Source organism: Gastrolobium bilobum, unplaced genomic scaffold (genome assembly GCF_033153095.1).
Source record: "Gastrolobium bilobum isolate Gb01-03AN ecotype WA unplaced genomic scaffold, APGP_CSIRO_Gbil_v1 utg8117, whole genome shotgun sequence".
NCBI lineage: Eukaryota > Viridiplantae > Streptophyta > Magnoliopsida > Fabales > Fabaceae > Gastrolobium > Gastrolobium bilobum.
In genome coordinates, this window is record NW_026896814.1 from 27795 (window position 1) to 47755 (window position 19961).

At 38.4% G+C, this 19961-nt stretch overlaps 1 non-coding gene across 1 annotated transcript; it reads right to left on the bottom strand.

The window, feature by feature from the left end:
• Positions 1–6656: 6656 nt before the first annotated feature.
• LOC133302174 (small nucleolar RNA R71) lies at positions 6657–6763 on the bottom strand. Its single transcript, XR_009750298.1, has one exon. It is a non-coding gene; the product is annotated as a small nucleolar RNA R71 (small nucleolar RNA).
• Between the last annotated feature and the right edge of the window lie 13198 nt (positions 6764–19961).

A 19961-nucleotide genomic window follows, 5' to 3' on the forward strand; every position in this document is an offset into this window, starting at 1 on the left:
AATAAATAACGTAGCAACGAAATTTCTGATGACAGGAAAGGAATTAAAGGGGCGCATAATTAAAGGAAGAGAATCAAGGAATGTCTCTCTCATCTTTTTAATGTGTTCGCCTAATTAAAGGGAGCTGATGTTCGGCGCATAATGAGAAGGAGAGAATCAAGGAAAATCTCTCTCATCACTTTAATTTGTGCGCCTAATCAAAAGGGGGCTCATGTGGTTGATCAGATTTTATAAAAAACCTGATGCATCATCTCTCTTAGGTGTGTGTGATTCTAAAAGGAACAATGTGACACCCTCCCTTGTATGCATCCAAGAGAGTTGTCTGCTAAGCGGATTAGAGTCGAAATGTTATCGTGTAAGTTTTGAAAATTTTGGTTTTAAGTCTCATAAAAAATTTTGAATTCAAATCTAGTCAACAAAAAAAATAAACCGTGCGGCATTTAGACAAAAATTACATTACTTGCTGAAATGCTAATTTTCCTGACAGACCTTGCGGCCTTGCAAAACTCATATAAAACCGAGTTTTCAAAACTTCATTGTAAAGTTTATATTATCAGAAACTAGACATGTGGGGCTTCGCGTGCATGTAAATTATAAGCGAATTGGAGGTCTGTAGCCCCACGAAATCTAACTCGTAAAGTGCTCGCAATACAGATTAGAAAACAGCATTTAAAACGTTGAGAAATTGTTTTTCGCAAAACGTAATCAGGATCTTCCAAAGTCCAAACTGACTATAGAACCTTAAAAACAGTAAATTAAAGCATGTCTAACAGTAGTCCAATCTTCCAAATTATTACATCAAAATATCATAAGCAGTCAACATTCATAAGACAAAGCAAACATCAGCAAAATCCCAAACAACAGCAGTAAACAACAAATATCCAAATAACAACGTCATTGTAACACCCCGTGTATACCCGATTTGTTAACATATCATCGTATTAAGCTGCGCTTAATTAAAAAATGCGGAATATCTTTTTCTTTTCATTTATGACGTCATTATACTTAGCCAAGTTGATTACTTAATCATTTTCATGAAATATCGCCTGTATGTAAATTGCAAAAAGACATCTAACTGAAATACCTCATAAAATAGATAAAGTGAGTATCTATGTCACGAACCTACTACACGTAGTCCGGACAATATCCTGATACATTAATACCTCTCCAAATAAAACAAGACAATAAACAAGTCTATGTGGCATGGATAATCCCCATGCTCACCAAATCAACAGCATAAACATCAGCGTCTCAACAAGATAATCCATAACATAAATGAAGCTAAAAGCATAATAGCATCAAGCATATCCAGCATCCAACAAGTCAGTAAATAAAACCAGCAATATCTAACTCAGCTCCGGCCTCCTGCCGCCTGGGGTCTCAACCCCGACATTACCTGAACCTGAAATGGTGCCCCAAACGTGGGGTGAGATCTCTAAACAGAAATCTCAGTAAGACAAGGGGTCCTCAAGGATCTTCCACCCCAAGCTCACTTACATGTGCAATATAAGTTCCAAAAGCAGTAATACAATATAAGTTCTAAAACTCAATGCAGTGCAACAGATATTCATACCATGTGTGTTTAACTATTCTACTGGCTAGAGAAATGTAGGACGTACGTCTACAACCCCACAATAAGTACAGGGAACAACGCTTGCACCTCACCCACAGTCTCACCATCTTGTATGTGCCACATACTCAGGCTTACCGTATAGGTGGAACACAACATGCATATCATAAAAAGGCACTCATATATAACAGCTCAATAGCATTTATCAAAATAATACATGAAAACAACATCATGCATATAACCATCCCCCCATGGGACATGGTGGAACCAAACAATGGCTAAACCGAGGACACGAAAGCTTACCTGTACCTGTATGCCCCTCCGACTCGAACTCGGTATCACAAGGGTCTACACCACAAATAGAATCCAATGCACTCACAAATCTAGTTCAATGACCATCATAGTATCAATATACATATTCTAAATTTTCAAGGCAATCAGATATTATTTTCTTTTTCTTTTTTCAATTCGAACCGAAGATTCTTTCTAAGATATACCATTTAACTTATTTAATTTAAGATAATTGTTATCTTATATATATATATATATATATATATATATATATATATATATATATATATATATATATATATATAGCCAAGAAATTTATTTATTTATTTATTATATATATATATATATAAACCAAACAAAAGCAACGAGACATACAGCATGCTTGTCTACTTTTCTAATGGCTCGGCTATACATATGTAAACGAAATGAAAGCAAAACATTAAAAAAATGACAAAGCCAATAAAACTAACAAAACTAATAAAACCAATAAAACCAGTAACAGCAAGCGTAAGGTAACAATACACATATATATATATATATATATATATATATATATATATATATATATATATATAACTTGATATCCTGGGTAACAAAACCGATAAACCACGCAAACCAATAAATCACGCAAGTAGAAAATGGCCATATAAAGTGACAAAACAAATGGCTTTGTACAGAAGAAAATTAGCGCAATGTGTGCCGTGCGAATGTCCCTTTTTTTTTTATTAACATGGATTCTGAATCAACAGTAACATACAACAAAGATTATACCCAAAATTATGGATTTACAAAGGAATAATTAAGTTTACCTTGGTTCCTTTTAGAACAGAAAAAAATGAAAGCTTGAAAGGTTTAGAAAGCACCCAAATCTTCAATAATGGGTTCTCCTTCAACATAACTAAAGCTCTAATGGATGGATGGTGTTTAATGAAAGAGAGGAAGAAAAGATGGAAACTTTATGGGGCGTTTGGTAGAGGAGAAAAAAATTAAACTAGGCAAATTTGATTAGTGGGGAAATGGAGAGAAAATGATTTTGGTAGGAAAATTTAAAAAAAGTTATTTGGTAGGATGAAATATTACTGGGAAAATTGAGTTAAATTTGTTGAGTCTATGTTTGGTAGAGGTAAAATAATGATGGGATAATTGGTTAAAATAACGAAACTAACCTTTTTAACTTTTGAATAGTGGTAGAAGAGCTTAAGGTCATTTCCGTCTACTGGTTCATGTTATTTTTTGGTTGCATGGGTAAACAAAAAAATACCACATTGGATATGGGTTTCCGAAACAGTGGAAAACAAATTTTTTTGCAAAGAAAACACAAAGGTTAGGCAAACCATTTCCCTAGTTAAATTTTGTTAACTCCTCTACCAAATGTGGGCAAGTTCAAAATCCAAAATAGGTTGCCTAGTTATCTCTATAAAAAAACCTCTACCAAACACACTCTTAGAGGCTTTCCTAGAGAGAAAGCTAAGACCCCAAAAACTCCAAAGGGGCCACACTCAGCCGCTGAGTTATAAAAATAAAAGCTAGGGTTTTAATTCCTTTTATATTTATATAGTCTCTTAAGTTAAACTAGCAGTATTAGTTTAACTAGTTTCGCTCTTCATTTAACTCTAAAATTTTAGATTCTTAACTTAGATATTTTTCTAGGAATTTTCATATATTTATTTTATTTTTTTGCAACACTTTTCTCGTATGCATTTTTCACGCTGACAGTATTAGTTCTGGCACCAGCTCTCATTATTTTAACTTGAAACTCATTTTTCAAGTCCTATATATTATTCTAGTAATATATACTCATTTTTCATAATTTTTCGGGATACTTTATCGGTACGCATTTATACCGACTAGCAGAACCGGTATCTGCACTTTTCTTCCGAAAAGCGACTTTCAGCATTCATAATCACTTACTATAATTATTAGAGCCTCATAATAATTATTAGGGTCAGTTATGGAATTATTTCCTAATTTCACATAATTAATTAATTAACTTCCTTAATTAACGGTGCGGGTTCTTACAGTTATCATATGCTCTTTCTTCCTCCTGCAATTTTATAAAAATTGAGCCCCAAAAGGGATGAGAAAAATCCCAGTAGTGTGATAGCAAAACCAATAATGCAACAATATTAAACTAGGCACAGAACTCCAAAACAGTCGCATCAACATTTAAATTTCCGTCAGAATTAACATATCATCAGAATGCGTATATAACATCATTGTAAGGTACGTTCATAGCACTACGGTGCACATACTAACTTCATGCACAGTGGAGATTTCATATTGGCTCCATCAATGGTGAATTCCAACTGTGGCCTATGCGGACTGAAGCCAAGTGTCCCATACCCTGGTACCGAAGGGATGCCTATATGATGCGTTCTCAGTCAAATGATTCTTTTCCTAAATTTTCTTAGTTCCAAAAGCAGTGTAAATTTCGTGCATGCATGTCATGAGATGCTTCACACACACAGGTAAAAACAAATGAGTTATGAAATGCATATGCATGACATAGATCATCATCACAAGAGCATATATTCCATGTACTTTTAACATCAAGCTGCCGCATAACATTTCCATCATATCAAGTTCAGAGGCAGAATACATGTAACATGTAACAGGATATAATCCAAGGCACATGTGAGCAACTAATCACAATTTTATACACTAACCCCTTAGTTCATCATGGTTTTTAGCAGGAATTAGGATCAAATTGTGTGATTAAATGATGAAAAACAAGGTTGATGTCCTAAGATGTCCTCAATTACAAGTTCAAGAGCTTTATTGGAAATTTGTATGATTCTTGTAGGAAAAGCAAGCTTGAAAGGCAACTGGAGAAGGAAAAAGATTCTGGAGCTCAAGAGGAGAAAAAATTGCCTAAGTGTTGAGCGCTAAAACGTCCACACTGAGCGTTTTAGCGCCCTGCTACAGGAAGAGGCCAAAACTTGCTGGTGATGAGCGCTAAAACGCCCACACAGAGCGTTTTAGCGCGCTGCTGCACTTAGAAGATGGAAAATTGCTGGTCTTGGGCGCTAAAACGGCCTGCAATAAGCGTTTTAGCGCCCTGAAGTGGAAAAAGGACTCTGGTCTCCACCACTAAAACGTCCAAATCAAGAGTTTTAGCGTTGGAGTCAGTTAAAGTCAGTTGAGCATCCACCAAGTTTGGACGCTAAAACGATCATTCCTTAACGTTTTAGCGTTTTTGTCAGTTAAAAGCAGTTGAGCATACGTAAAGCATGGACGCTAAAACGGTCACTTATGGACGTTTTAGCGCCCACATCAGTTTTCTGTTTTTAATTGTAACACTATAAAAGGCAAAGCCTTCACACTTAGTAAAGAAACTTTAGTCTAACTTCTCTCTAAATTCTCTTAGTGTTTTAGTTTTTGTATTAGGATTTCTTTGTAATAGTTTGGAGATTGAAGACTTTCAACATGGAAATGAAGTTTGATTCTTCTTCTCTTGCCTATTCCTTAGTCATGTCTGAGTAGAGTCTTTGTAGTCTGAATGCAATAGAACTCCATGATAATATTATGTTGATCTGATTAATATGATGAAGTATTTTTCATGTGTTGATTTGAGATTTTCTGATTTAATTATTTCTATCAAGGAAGTAGTGTAGAACAGGGATGTTTATATGACTTCTGTATCTGATAATCTCAACATCAGAATTCTAGTACTCAAGGGATTGATGCTAGAGTTCTGATGTAATCTTAAGACTTTAGTATTTCATGCATGTATTAAGAAAGAGATCACCAAGGGATTGGGGTTTCTGATTAATGTATCTATCAGGGTAGTAAGGGATTACATCTTGATGATAAGTAAAAGGTTGATTAACATCACATGGAAAAGAATTCATCATATGATCAGTTTTTACATGGGTTATTATGGAGGAAAGTTGTTTTCTGACTACTTGTTGTTTTATTAATTCTTAATCCATATTTATTTTGTGTCAAATTACTTACAATCAATTTTCTGGTGACAAATTATTCATGACTTTTACAAATTCTTATCTGATTCAAATTAGTTTTCTATGGTTTATTGGTGCTTGAACACAATTCCTCGTGGGAACGATCTTTACTCATCATTTTATTACTTGTACGACTAGTGCACTTGCTAAACGTCCAACAAGTTTTTGGCGCCGTTGCCGGGGAATTTGTTTTTCAACACTAACTGATACCATAGAATTCTGAGATTGAATCCTTTTATTTTCAGTATTTTAGTTTATGTTAAGTTTCTGGTCAATTTTGATTCTGGTATATGCGAGGTACACTTGATCCGAATTTGTTGTTGTATGATCCAGAATTAGAAAGGACATTGAGGAAGCACAAAAGGGCAGCCAGGCAAAGGAGACAGTTGCAAGAAATTGGTGAATCCAGTACGGTTAATCAGGAAGAGATAATGGCAGAGAATCACAGACCACCACCACCACCACCACAGAGGACACTGGGAGAGTACATGACTCCTGCAGTGATTCCTCCAATTGGGAGTGTTGTGCGCCCAACAGTGGAGCCCAACAACTTTGAATTGAAGCCTGCTTTGATACATTTGGTGCAGAAGGATCAGTTTGCTGGAACCAGTGCAGAGGACCCTTACTTGCACATAGAGAACTTTCTGTTGTTGAGTGATACTGTGAAGATAAATGGTGTCACAAGAGATGCAATTCTGTTGAGACTATTCACTCATTCACTGACGGATGATGCAAGGAGATGGCTGCAATCATTGCCACAAGGAAGTATAACAACTTGGGATGATCTGCAAACCAAGTTCTTGCAGAGGTTTTTCTCAGCATCCAAGAGGGCCAAGTTGAAGGATGAGATTACAAGCTTTAAGCAGAAAGAGTCAGAATCCATTTATGAGGCTTGGGAGAGATTCAAGACTTTGTTGAGGAAATGTCCACAGCATGGAATTGAGGCATGGCAACAAGCAGCAATCTTCCTGCAAGGAATGACCACTAACACTAGAACCTTGGTGCATGCCACTGCTGGTGGATCATTGACTACCAAGACTCCTCAAGAAGCCTTGGATATCTTTGAGTCATTGGCATCTCAGGAATTTGATAATGCCCCAGTGGCTGACAGAAGGACAGGAATCATCAGGTTGGATGGGTATGATGCTCTGTTGGCAAGGAATGATCAGCTGATGCAGACACAGAGACAACAGCAGCAACAGTTGGATACCCTTATTAAGCAACTCTCTTCACAAAAGGTAGCTTCTGTGGAAACCAAGAGTGTATGTGCTATCTGTGGCAAAGGCCATGTGACAGAGGAGTGTGATTATGGGGGATCACCAGAACAAGCAGAGGTGAATGGAGTGTGGTATGATCAGAATAATCAAAGGAACTACAACAATCAGGGAAGGAATGTTTATGTGCCACCATGGAAGAACAAGAATCAACACCCAGGATTCAGCTATAGTTCCAACCATCAATTGAACCCACCATTACATCCTCCACCACCACATATGAAGGAGCAGTCAAGTGATCCTGCTGCATGGGAGAAAGCGTTTGCTCAGTTATCTAAGACAACTCAGGATTATATCCAGGGGTCTAATTCATTCAGGGAAGAGACAACTGCATTCATGCAGGAGACCAGAACTTCTTTCAGAAATCAGGAAGCATCAATCAGAAATTTGGAGACCCAGATTGGTCAATTATCAAGACAGATATCAGAGAGACCACAAGGGAAATTTCCAGGTGATACATTAGTGAATCCTAAGGAGCACTGTAAAGCAATTATGACAAGAAGTGGGTTGGTACTTCAACCAGTGAAAAAGAATGTGGAAAATAAAAAGAATGAAGAAGAGGTTATGGTTAAAGATGTAGTCTCTGATGATGAAGTAGAGAAGATGAGAAATGAGAAAAGTGAGAAGGAAGTAGTTGTTAGAGATGTTATAGTTGGAATTGAGAAAGAAGAGGAAGGGAAGGACAATAAGAATGAAGGAGAGGTAGAAGTTGGTAAAAATGCTTCCCCACAAAAGATGATGAAGTGGGAAAAGAAGAAGATGGCTGACAAGAAAGAACAGCCAGTTATTTTATCTCCCTATGCTAGAGTTCCCTACCCTCAAAGGTTGAAGCAAGAGATTCAGAAACAGCACTATGCAAGATTTCTGGATATCTTCAAAAATTTACAAATTAACATACCATTTTCTGAAGCACTGGAAAATATGCCTCACTATGCAAAGTTCATGAAGGATCTTCTTACTAAGAAGAGGAAATTAACTGATGGTGAGACAGTGGCCCTAACAGCAGAGTGTAGTGCCCTAATCCAGAAGAAGCTTCCAACAAAAATGAAAGATCCTGGAAGCTTCAGTATCTCTATTGCTATAGGAGATGTGGAGGTGGGAAAGGCATTGTGCGATTTGGGAGCCAGTATAAACTTGATGCCGTTGACAGTATGTAGAGCTTTGGGAATCAACACTTTGAAGGAGACCAATCTTATTCTGCATCTTGCAGATAGATCTATCAAGAGGCCTGAAGGTGTGGTTGAAGATGTCTTGGTCAAGGTAGACAAGTTTATTTTTCCAGTGGATTTTGTGATTCTTGACATGGAGGAAGAGGATACAGAAAGTCCTCTATTGTTAGGAAGACCCTTTTTAGCAACTGCAAGATCTTTGATAGATGTTGAACAAGGAAAGTTGTTGCTAAGGGTGGATGAGGAAACAGTCACAATTGATGTATTTGAAACTATCAAGCACCCTGTTGATGTGGGGGATTGTTTTAGATTGGATGTGATACAGGAGGTTGTGGAAGAAGTGAATAAAGAAGAAGAATTCCCAGTTGAGGAAGAAAGATCAGAAGAAGAGACAGGTACAGAAGATTACCAAGAAGAGCCAGAAGTGGAAGAGCTTGAGAAGAAGATTGATGACATTCCAAAAGGAGCACCTAAGGTAGAACTTAAAGAATTACCTTCACATTTGAAGTATGTGTTCCTTGGGGATGATCAAACATATCCAGCAATCATTAATGCAATGTTGTCTGATGAGGAAGAAGGAAAGTTGATTGAAGTACTTAAGAAGAATAAGCTGGCAATTGGTTGGCAATTTTCTGATCTCAAGGGTATCAATCCTTCCTTCTGCACCCATAAAATATTGATGGAAGAAGAGGTCAAACCAGTAAGGCAACCACAGAGGAGACTCAACCCCACTATGAAGGAGGTAGTGAGGAAGGAGGTTGTGAAGTTGCTTGATGCTGGGATGATTTACCCTATTTCAGACAGTGCTTGGGTGAGTCCTGTGCAGACAGTGCCCAAGAAAGGGGGGATGACTGTGGTGAAAAATGAGAATAATGAACTGATTCCCACAAGGACAATCACTGGCTGGAGAATGTGTATTGACTATCGGAGGCTGAATAAGGCAACCAGGAAGGATCATTTTCCACTTCCTTTCTTGGATCAGATGCTAGAGAGGTTGGCAGGACATGCTTTCTATTGTTTCTTGGATGGTTATTCAGGGTACAATCAGATAGCTGTGGCACCAGAGGATCAGGAGAAGACTGCTTTTACATGTCCATATGGAATTTTCGCATATCGGAGGATGCCTTTTGGTCTATGCAATGCTCCTGCCACTTTCCAAAGGTGCATGCTTTCCATTTTCTCTGATATGGTAGAGGAATGTATAGAAATATTTATGGATGATTTTTCTGTATTTGGGTCTGATTTTGATGTATGTCTGAAAAACTTAGATTCTGTCTTAAAAAGATGTCAAGACTGTAATTTGGTTTTGAACTGGGAGAAATGTCACTTTATGGTGACCGAAGGTATAGTTCTTGGACACAAGGTGTCTAGGAATGGAATTGAAGTGGATAGGGCAAAAATTTTTGTGATAGAGAAACTTCCTCCACCTGTTAATGTTAAGGGTGTGAGGAGTTTTCTTGGTCATGCAGGATTTTATAGGCGGTTCATAAAAGATTTTTCAAAAATTGCCAAGCCCTTATGCAAGTTATTGGTCAAGGACCAAGAGTTCCTGTTTGATGATGAATGTCTGCATGCATTTCATGTTTTAAAAGAAAAGTTGACCACTGCACCTATCATGATGGCACCTGATTTCTCATTACCATTTGAATTAATGTGTGATGCCAGTGACTATGCTGTAGGAGTGGTATTAGGCCAAAGAGTGAATAAATTGTTGCATGTCATTTACTATGCCAGTAAGATCTTAAATGATGCACAAAAGAATTATGCTACTACAGAAAAAGAATTACTGGCTATTGTGTATGCATTTGACAAATTCAGGCCATATCTGTTAGGATCAAAAGTTATTGTTTACACTGACCATGCAGCTTTAAAGTATTTGTTAAGCAAGCAGGATGCTAAACCCCGGTTGCTCCGCTGGATGTTACTGTTGCAAGAGTTTGAGGTAGAGATCAAGGACAAAAAGGGAGTTGAAAACTTGGTGGCTGATCACTTATCCAGGATTACAGAAAAAGAGCTTCAAGAAGGACCGGAAGTAGTGATCAGAGAAGAGTTTCCTGATGAACATGTTTTGGCAATATGTGCTGTCACAGAGATGGTTAGGGATAAAGTCTTATCTATCAGTACCCCACCATGGTTTGCTGATTTCGCCAACTATAAAGCTGCTGGATTGATGCCTAAGGATTTCACATGGCAACAGAGGAAGAAATTTCTGCATGATGTTAAGAGATACATTTGGGATGAGCCATATCTTTTCTATAGATGTTCAGATAGTGTGATCAGACGGTGTATTCCAGAGGAAGAACAGAAGGATGTGTTGTGGCATTGTCATGGTTCTGCATATGGTGGACATTTTGCAGGTGAGAGAACTGCAGCAAAAGTATTGTTGAGTGGCTTCTACTGGCCCACCTTATACAAGGATGCAAAGAAGTTTGTGGAGGCATGTGACAACTGTCAGAGAACTGGGAATATTTCTAGGCGACATGAGATGCCGTTGAACAATATCCAGGAAGTGGAGATCTTTGATGTTTGGGGTATGGATTTTATGGGACCTTTCCCTTCTTCCTACTCTAACAAGTACATATTGGTGGCAGTTGACTATGTTTCCAAATGGGTTGAGGCCATAGCTACAACAACCAATGATTCCAGAGTTGTGATTGCTTTTCTGAGGAAGCATATATTTTCAAGATTTGGAGTCCCTAGAGCTATCATTAGTGATGGGGGCACTCATTTTGATAATAGGATGGTGGAGTATGCCTTGGCTAAGTATGGAGTGAGGCACAAAATAAGCACTCCATACCACCCACAGACTTGTGGTCAGGTTGAGATTTCCAACAGGGAATTGAAGAGAATATTGGAGAAGACTGTTGGGAATGCTAGGACCCAGTGGTCCAAGAAACTTGATGACACTTTATGGGCGTATAGGACCGCTTTCAAAACTCCTATTGGGATGTCTCCATTTCAGTTGCTGTTTGGAAAAGCATGCCATTTGCCAGTTGGATTGGAGCACAAGGCTTTGTGGGCTGTGAGGTATCTGAATTTTGATTCCAAAGCAGCGGGACAGAAAAGATTATTACAGCTGGATGAATTGGATGAGTTTCGTTTGTCTGCTTATGAAAGTGCCAGTTTGTATAAGGAAAAGACAAAGCTATGGCATGATAGGAAGATCACACCTAGAGACTTCAAGGTGGGGGATCAAGTACTTCTATTCAATTCCAGGTTGAAGCTATTTCCAGGGAAGCTGAAATCTAGATGGTCTGGACCTTTTGTGGTAAAGGACATGAAAGCTTATGGGGCTGTGGAAATTAGCCCTTTGGATTCAAACAGGAACTTTACCGTCAATGGCCAAAGGTTGAAGTTATATGTGGGGAATGTTGTGGATAGGCAACTACTGACAGTTGCCTTTTTAGAGGTAAAATTGATCATACCCGTCAGGCTCGTGACGTTAAACACGCGCTGAGTGGGAGGCAACCCACTGTACTAGGTATGTAATTCCATGTTCATACCATATCCATAAGATGAAGAAGAAAAGGGGGAAAATTTTTGAAAAAAAAATCAAAGAAATTTTTTTTGCTACGTGCTGGGCGCTAAAACGTTAATCCTGACCGTTTTAGCGTCCCTAGAGTTGCATCATTATGAAACTCTCTGGTTGTGCGCGCTAAGACGTTCACTATGAGCGTTTTAGCGTTCACCAACAACACCAATACAGGCACTCTGGCCAACCGCGCTAAAGCGCTAATTCTGACCGTTTTAGCGCTGTGCTGCACAAAGTGTGCATTTTTCTCTGGACAAGGACGCTAAAGCGCTGGTCAGCCAACGTTTTAGCGCCCCGTCACTTATTCATAAAACACGGTTTCCCTCTCACTTCTCTCATTCACAATATTTTCTGAGTTCTTGTTATCTCTCCATCTCTCTCTCTCATTGCATCTTGAGTTCTTGCTACAATCTTTCATCGCATCTCATCCACTCCCATTTCAGGTATTCATCAACTTCTCTTCATCTTTTCAATTTGGATTACCTTAGGGTTTACTTCACAACCATGGGAGTTCCTAGTTTGATTCATGAACATGTTATAATTCTATGATTAGATTGTCACTAAATGTTTATGTTTGAATCATGCTGTTGTTTCCATCTGTTTTGGGGTTTAGAAGAAATCCCCTCAATGTTTATTCACATATGCAATTACACACACACACAAGGTGTTCGTGGAAATGCCTGACCCAAAAATTGGCCTGGCGCTAAAACGTTTGGTTTCAACGTTTTAGCGCCCGTCCAGTTTTTACACACGTTTAAGGCCAGGACGCTAAAACGCTCAGTGTGACCGTTTTAGCGCCCAGGCCCTGTTTCATACAAAATTGAGGGTCTACATTAGGGCATTGTGGGTTGTAATTCATACATTTTTTAATCCAAATTCCCCACTATAAGAGTTCTAAATCTTGGAATTGTGGAATTGGATTCATGTTATGTAATTGTTTGACATTTGGACTGATTTTCTCTTGTTTGTGTAGGCACAATGTCTTCTTCTTCTCAACCAGCTCCCTCTACACAGGGGAAGAAGAGATATAAGAAGCGAGCCCGAGTGAATCAAGGAGGAGATATTGAGGCTGAGCCTACCCCACAATTTGATGCTCATTTCTGGAAGAGTGAGGAACATGAGAAACGTTATACTGACAAGACTTCCAAGAGGCCATTTGTGAGAGAAAGAAAATTCGTTCTGGAAAAGGATGAATATCCTCAGTTTCAGTCTCAGCTGAAGACCAGGGATTGGGCAACTTTTGGAAAAATATTGGGTGATAGCAGCCCTAACATAGCAAGGGAATTCTTTGCTAATGCGTTTAATGGAGATCAAGGAGGCAGGAGGACCTTCACTAGCTGGGTGAGGGGAAAGAAAGTGAAGTACGATGCTCACACCATCCAAAAGCTACTGAAGATAAGGTTCTGTGACTATATCAATAATGCCAGTTGTGAGTTCAGGAAGAACTGGCAGAAAATTGAAATTCCACCAAGGAGAAGTGACCCAGACTTTGAAACCTGGACCAAGATGGGGGCAGCTGAGCCTATTTTGCAGACTATAGCCAAACCTGGTGAAACTTGGGAGCTAACCAAAGATAAGGTTGCTCCTAAGTTGATTTGGTTGAGGCATTTAAATGGTGAGGCTAGAGTCTGGTTTCACTTTGTAATCTCAAATGTCATGCCCTCTTCCAACCAGGCAGAGGTCATCCTGAAGAGAGCTGTCCTGATTCACACTATCATGACCAAGGCGAAGGTGGAACTTCCTATTCTTCTTCAGGACAGCATTTATGATATGGCTCACTCTGACAGTGACTCTGCTGCTTTGGGTCACTGTTCCTTGATTCAGCTGCTTTGTCAGAAAGCTGGTGTAGATGTTACTGATAATGGGGCACCAACTAAATTGCACCCTACAATTGATGCCGCAATGATAACAAAGCAATTGAAGATAGGAGGAGGGGAGGCCACAGGATTGACCCCTGGTAGGAAGTCAACAGCTGAGAGTGATGATGAGTTAGAAGAAAGGCTACGGTCAGGGGAGCAATGGACGGTGAATACTGACTTCCGTATGAGACATTTGCGCAGGCGTCTCCGGTTTATGCAGTCCAGCCAGCACTCATTTCAGACATATATGGTGAAGATGATGAAATCTATATGTGAGGCTCAGGGTTTAGATGTTATTGATTACCAGCCTGCTGTTTACCCTCATTCTGATGAGGAGGAAGCCTTTGAGGCAATTGCCCGGACTCACTATGCTGATCATGTGGATGGAGCTGCGCCTGCTGATGGTGCTACATCTTCCCATGCTGCACACACTTCAGAGAGACAGCCTGTTGTTGATGCCACTACCACAGAGACCACTGCTGCTGCTGTTGATACTGGTGCCATGGATGAGGACAGGGGTATTGATCCTGAGTACAACCCCTTGCCTACTGCTGATCCAGGCTCAGATTTGATGTTTACTGATGATGAGGAGTCTACTGACTAAACTCCTCATTTTGTTTTTACACATTTTCTGTTTTTATGGTTTTATTTTGGATACTTTTAGTTACTTTTGGTATTATTTTTAATATTGTACATTTGTTAGTACATTGAGATTCTCTGTTTGGATGATGCACTTTTGAAATAGTACTGATGCTATTTGTTGATATGTGAATGTGTTTCAGAACTTGTCAACTGCTTTTTAGATTTAAATTAGTTGCTGGGGACAGCAACGTTTAAATCTGGGAATGGGGTGTGAATGAATGACATGATTGCAAAATTCCATGGTGATATCACACAGTTGATGATGACACACAGTTGATGAGCCACAAACAGGGAAACATCTCAATCCTTTCTTTTAAATTCTTGTGAATGTAGTTTTAGGTAGTTTAGGTAGTGTCGTATATGGACAAAAGTTGGATTTAGAGTTGAGATGATGTGAATTTTATGAGGATAGGATGATCAAAGTTTTACATGATTGATCAAATTTTTTTGATGCAATTTGAAATCCTTGCATGTGTGCTAAATGATATGTTTGCACGACTCATGTTATGTGAGGAGTAGAGAGATCAGTTTGATGTATATAGAGGAATTCAAGCATGCACTCTGAACTGTGAGACATAGAGCCTATACAGAAATTTTTTTTGTTCAGAGAGCACTTCACTGTATGAGTAACTCTAGAACTTGCCCTGTTTCTAACTTGAAATAGTTCATGGTTTGTAAAGTAGAGTTTATTGAGGCATTTTTCTTTTGAACCAAATTTTCCTATTGCATGGAAGCCTTAAGCCTAAACTTGTTGTGATAAAACTAAGAGCCCTGCACTTATTCCAGATCCTAAGTTTTCAGATTATGTGTTCAGATAAGGGGTAAAGGATGAAAGCTCTTGAGAAAGGTGTTTCTGCAATGAATAAAAATATTAAGTGTTAAGTGTTGGAAATTTGGAGAAAAAGAAGAATGAAAAGGAAAAAGGAAGTAAAGGCACAAAGTGCTTGGTTTGGAAAAGGAAAAGAAAAAGGAAATGAGGAAAAAGGGAAATCAAAACAACACAAAGTGTTGAAAGTTGGAAGAAAAGGAGGAAGGAAGTTCAAGAAAAAGAAAAGTTGTAGAAAAGGTGGTGAAAAGAGTAAATGAAAAGGAAGAAGAGAATGAGAAGGATTAATGAGTACATAAATAAATTCAATAGTGATCCTCCTCTTATCTGAATCTGATTCATCTATCTAACCTTCTGCAACATCAAATCCTACCTTTAGCCAACTACGTGCCAAGCCATTTTCCTTCTCCTATACATAATCCTATCCCTAGTCAAGTCATACCACCAAAGCCTCTTTTGTTATGCTTATGAATCACTGTCACTATGGAAAGTGAGAAGATGGGAAAGCTTATAGTAGTTTGAGTGCAGTGGAGATTGTGTGATGAGTACACCCTTAGACACTAGAGTGCAAGAGAGTTTATTCTCACAATTTTTGAGAAGTTCCAAGTGAGGGGGTGTTTTGTGTTGCAGGTCTCTGCATTTCATCTTACTGATCTGTTGAAAGTTATGTGATGAGGTTAAGCAAGTCATAGTAAAAGATAGATTGCTGGGTTGTTAGATTGTATCTTGGAAAGTTGATCTGTCATATTTCAATCCAACCTCATAAATTTCATGTGTAAAGAATCTCAAGTCTTTCTCTGTCTTTAAAGTTATTGCTGAGGACAACAATATTCAAATCTGGGAATTGTGATGAACCCTTAGTTCATCATGGTTTTTAGTAGGAATTAGGATCAAATTGTGTGATTAAATGATGAAAAAAACAAGGTTAATGTCCTAAGATGTCCTCAATTACAAGTTCAAGAGCTTTATTGGAAATTTGTATGATTTTTGTAGGAAAAGCAAGCTTGAAAGGAAACTGGAGAAGGAAGAAGATTCTGGAGCTCAAGAGGAGAAAAATTGCCTAAGTGTTGAGCGCTAAAACGTCCACACTGAGCGTTTTAGCGCCCTGCTACAGGAAGAGGCCAAAACTTGCTGGTGATGAGCGCTAAAACGCCCACACAGAGCGTTTTAGCGCGCTGCTGCACTTAGAAGATGGAAAATTGCTGGTCTTGGGCGCTAAAACGTTCTGCAATAAGCGTTTTAGCGCCCTGAAGTGGAAAAAGGACTCTGGTCTCCATCGCTAAAACGTCCAAATCAAGGGTTTTAGCGTTGGAGTCAGTTAAAGTCAGTTGAGCATTCACCAAGTTTAGACGCTAAAACGGTCATTCCTTAACGTTTTAGCGTTGGAGCCAGTTAAAAGCAGTTGAGCATACGTAAAGCATGGACGCTAAAACGGGCACTTATGGACATTTTAGCGCCCACATCAGTTTTCTGTTTTTAATTGTAACACTATAAAAGGCAAAGCCTTCACACTTAGAAGATAATCTGGATCTGAAGAGATCTGATATATTCTCTCTCTCTTAAACTTTAGTCTGACTTCTCTCTAAATTCTCTTGTAATAGTTTGGAGATTGAAGACTTTCAACATGGAAATGAAGTTTGATTCTTCTTCTCTTGTCTATTCCTTAGATATGTCTGAGTAGAGTCTTTGTAGTCTGAATGCAATAGAACTCCATGATAATATTATGTTGATCTGAATAATATGATGAAGTATTTCTCATGTGTTGATTTGAGATTTTCTGATTTAATTATTTCTATCAAGGAAGTAGTGTAGAACAGGGATATTTATATGACTTCTGTATCTGATAATCTCAACATCAGAATTCTAGTACTCAAGGGATTGATGCTAGAGTTCTGATGTAATCTTAAGACTTTAGTATGTCATGCATGTATTAAGAAAGAGATCACCAAGGGATTGGGGTTTCTGATTAATGTATCTATCAGGGTAGTAAGGGATTACATCTTGATGATAAGTAAAAGGTTGATTAACATCACATGGAAAAGAATTCATCATATGATCAGTTTTTACATGAGTTATTATGGAGGAAAGTTGTTTTCTGACTACTTGTTGTTTTATTAATTATTAATCCATATTTATTTTGTGTCAAATTACTTATAATCAATTTTCTGGTGACAAATTATTCATGACTTTTACAAATTCTTATCTGATTCAAATTAGTTTTCTTTGGTTTATTGGTGCTTGAACACAATTCCTCGTGGGAACGATCTTTACTCATCATTTTATTACTTGTACGACTAGTGCACTTGCTAAACGTCCAACAGATACCTACTTTTCAATCTCATTCTTCTGATGGTGAGGATATCTGTAGGACTTCACATTCACTGGCTGAGAGCCCTCCACCAAATGAACATAGTGATCAATTCCTCTAAATGGAGGAAGTGAGTTAGGGAAGTTAAAAATAGAAGCACACTTGAATAACACTTGCCACAACAACTTTGGTACTCGTTCCTCAAGTGCAGAGATATCAGCTAATACTGTCTTATCTACAACTTCCTCACCTCGAGTCTGAATTGTACAACAAACACCTTCATACAACACCTTCTATTGCTTATTCTTCGAAGCTAATCCCAACAATTTGACTTGCTGGCCTTTCCAAGAGAACTCCATAGAAAGAACTCCATAATCATGAGTCGCACAGCCAAGTATACTAAGCCAATGAATCCCCAATATCACATTCACCTTATTCAAATCAATTACCTATAAGTCAATATGGAATACATCGCCTTGTATCACCAATGGCACATTAGGACACCTATTCTCACACACTATGAACTCACCATTCCCCATGAAGATATGCATCCTATTTGAACAGAGTGTAGGTAATTGGAGGTCCTCCACTAATTTCCTTCGAATAAAGTTATGTGAACTCCCCGAATCTATCAGCACCTCCACTTCAAAATCAGTAATCTTAGCAGATAATTGCAATGATCTCGGATTTGCACTTCCAGATAGCGTATGTAAGGTTGCATGATTAGGGCTTCCACCTTTTATTTCTGTTTGCCAAACAATTTCATCATTCGGGTCTGCATCAGAGTCCTCCTCATCTCCTACCAAGAGCAACATTTTAGATTTGTACCTATGTTTAGCCGTCAACTTTTCATCACAGGTATAACAGAGACCTAAGTCTCTTTTCTTCTGTAGCTCTTCTGAAGATAGCTTCTTTACGGGCAAGGAAGTAGAGGTTGCATTCGTAGTAGAAGGCAAGGCAAGCAATGAATTCTGATTCATCAATAGCCCAGAGGCTTGAGAGGAATTGTGTGTCTCCACATTCTGATGCCAATTATATGTCGAGAAACAATTCGCAATCGATTTCTTGGATGTTGAAAGAAACGATGTTCTAAGCTCAGAGAAGTGTGATTCATATGAGATAGCTAACTAGATAGCTTGATGAAGGGTAGATGGTCAATGCAACTGAATTGCACCTTTCAATTCTGGATGTAATATAGAAATAAAAAATTCTATTAACAGATCATCACTCAATTCAGAAGCTTGGTTTATCAGCTGCTCGAATTCTTTGATGTAATTAAACAAACACCTTGTCTGCCTGAGTTTGGACAAAACTCCATGAATATCTCTGTGATTCAGAAGAGCAAAATGCTGACGAAGAGTCACACAAAATTCGGCCCACGAAGTTGTTGTATTAATCTTGAAGAGCCATCGGTACCAAGAAGCAGCAACCCCTTCCATCCTTAGGCTAACTGTAACACCCCGTATATATCCGGTAGTGTTATCATTACATCGTATTAAGCTACGCTTAATTAAAAATGCGGAATATTCTTTTTCTTTTCAATTATGATGTCATTATCAATTACCAACTTAATTACTTAATCAATTTTATAAAATATCGCCTGAATGTAAATTGCAATAAGACATCTACTGAAATACCTCAATATATAAATAAAGTGAGTATCTAAGTCACGGCATTACATCATGTAATCTGGACAATATCCTGATACATTATTACAACTCCAAATAAAACTAAGACATAACTAGTCTAAGTGTCATGGACAATCTCCATGCTCACCAAATCAACAGCGTCTCAACAAGATAATCATAAACATTAAAGGAAGCTCAAGCATAAAAGCAGCATGCATATCCAGCATCCAACAAGTCAGCATATAATATCATCAATAACTAACTCAGCTCCGGCCTCCTGCTGCTTGAGGTCTCAACGTTACCTGACCCTGAAATAAGCATTCCTCAAACGTGGGGTGAGATCTCTAAACAAGAAATCTCCGTAAGACAAGGGGTCCTCAAGGATCTTCCACCCCAAGCTCACTTACATGTGCAATATAAGTTCTAAAAGCATTTATAACAATATCAGTTCCAAAACTATGCAGTGCAACAGATATTCATGCCATGTGTGTTTATCACTATTCTACTGGCTAGAGAAATGCAGGAATACGTCTATACCTACATGTAGTACAAGGAACACCGCTTGCAACTCACCCACAGCCTCACCATCTTGTATGTACCACATACTCTGGCTTACCGTATAGGTGGAACACCACATGCATATCATAAAGGCACTAGCATATAATAGCTCAACAACATTTCCAAAACATCAAAAGCATGTAACACAGCATGCATATAACCATACCCACATGGGACATGGTGGAACCACAACATGGCTAAACTGATGACACGAAAGCTTACCTTGCAAGCTCACTATCCAATGCCAAGAGTCCTCACAGCTCAAGTCCAACACACAGCAGATCACAATCTGATTTAGGACCAGCAAGTGTATCAACATACATAGCTCGAAAGCATTAACAT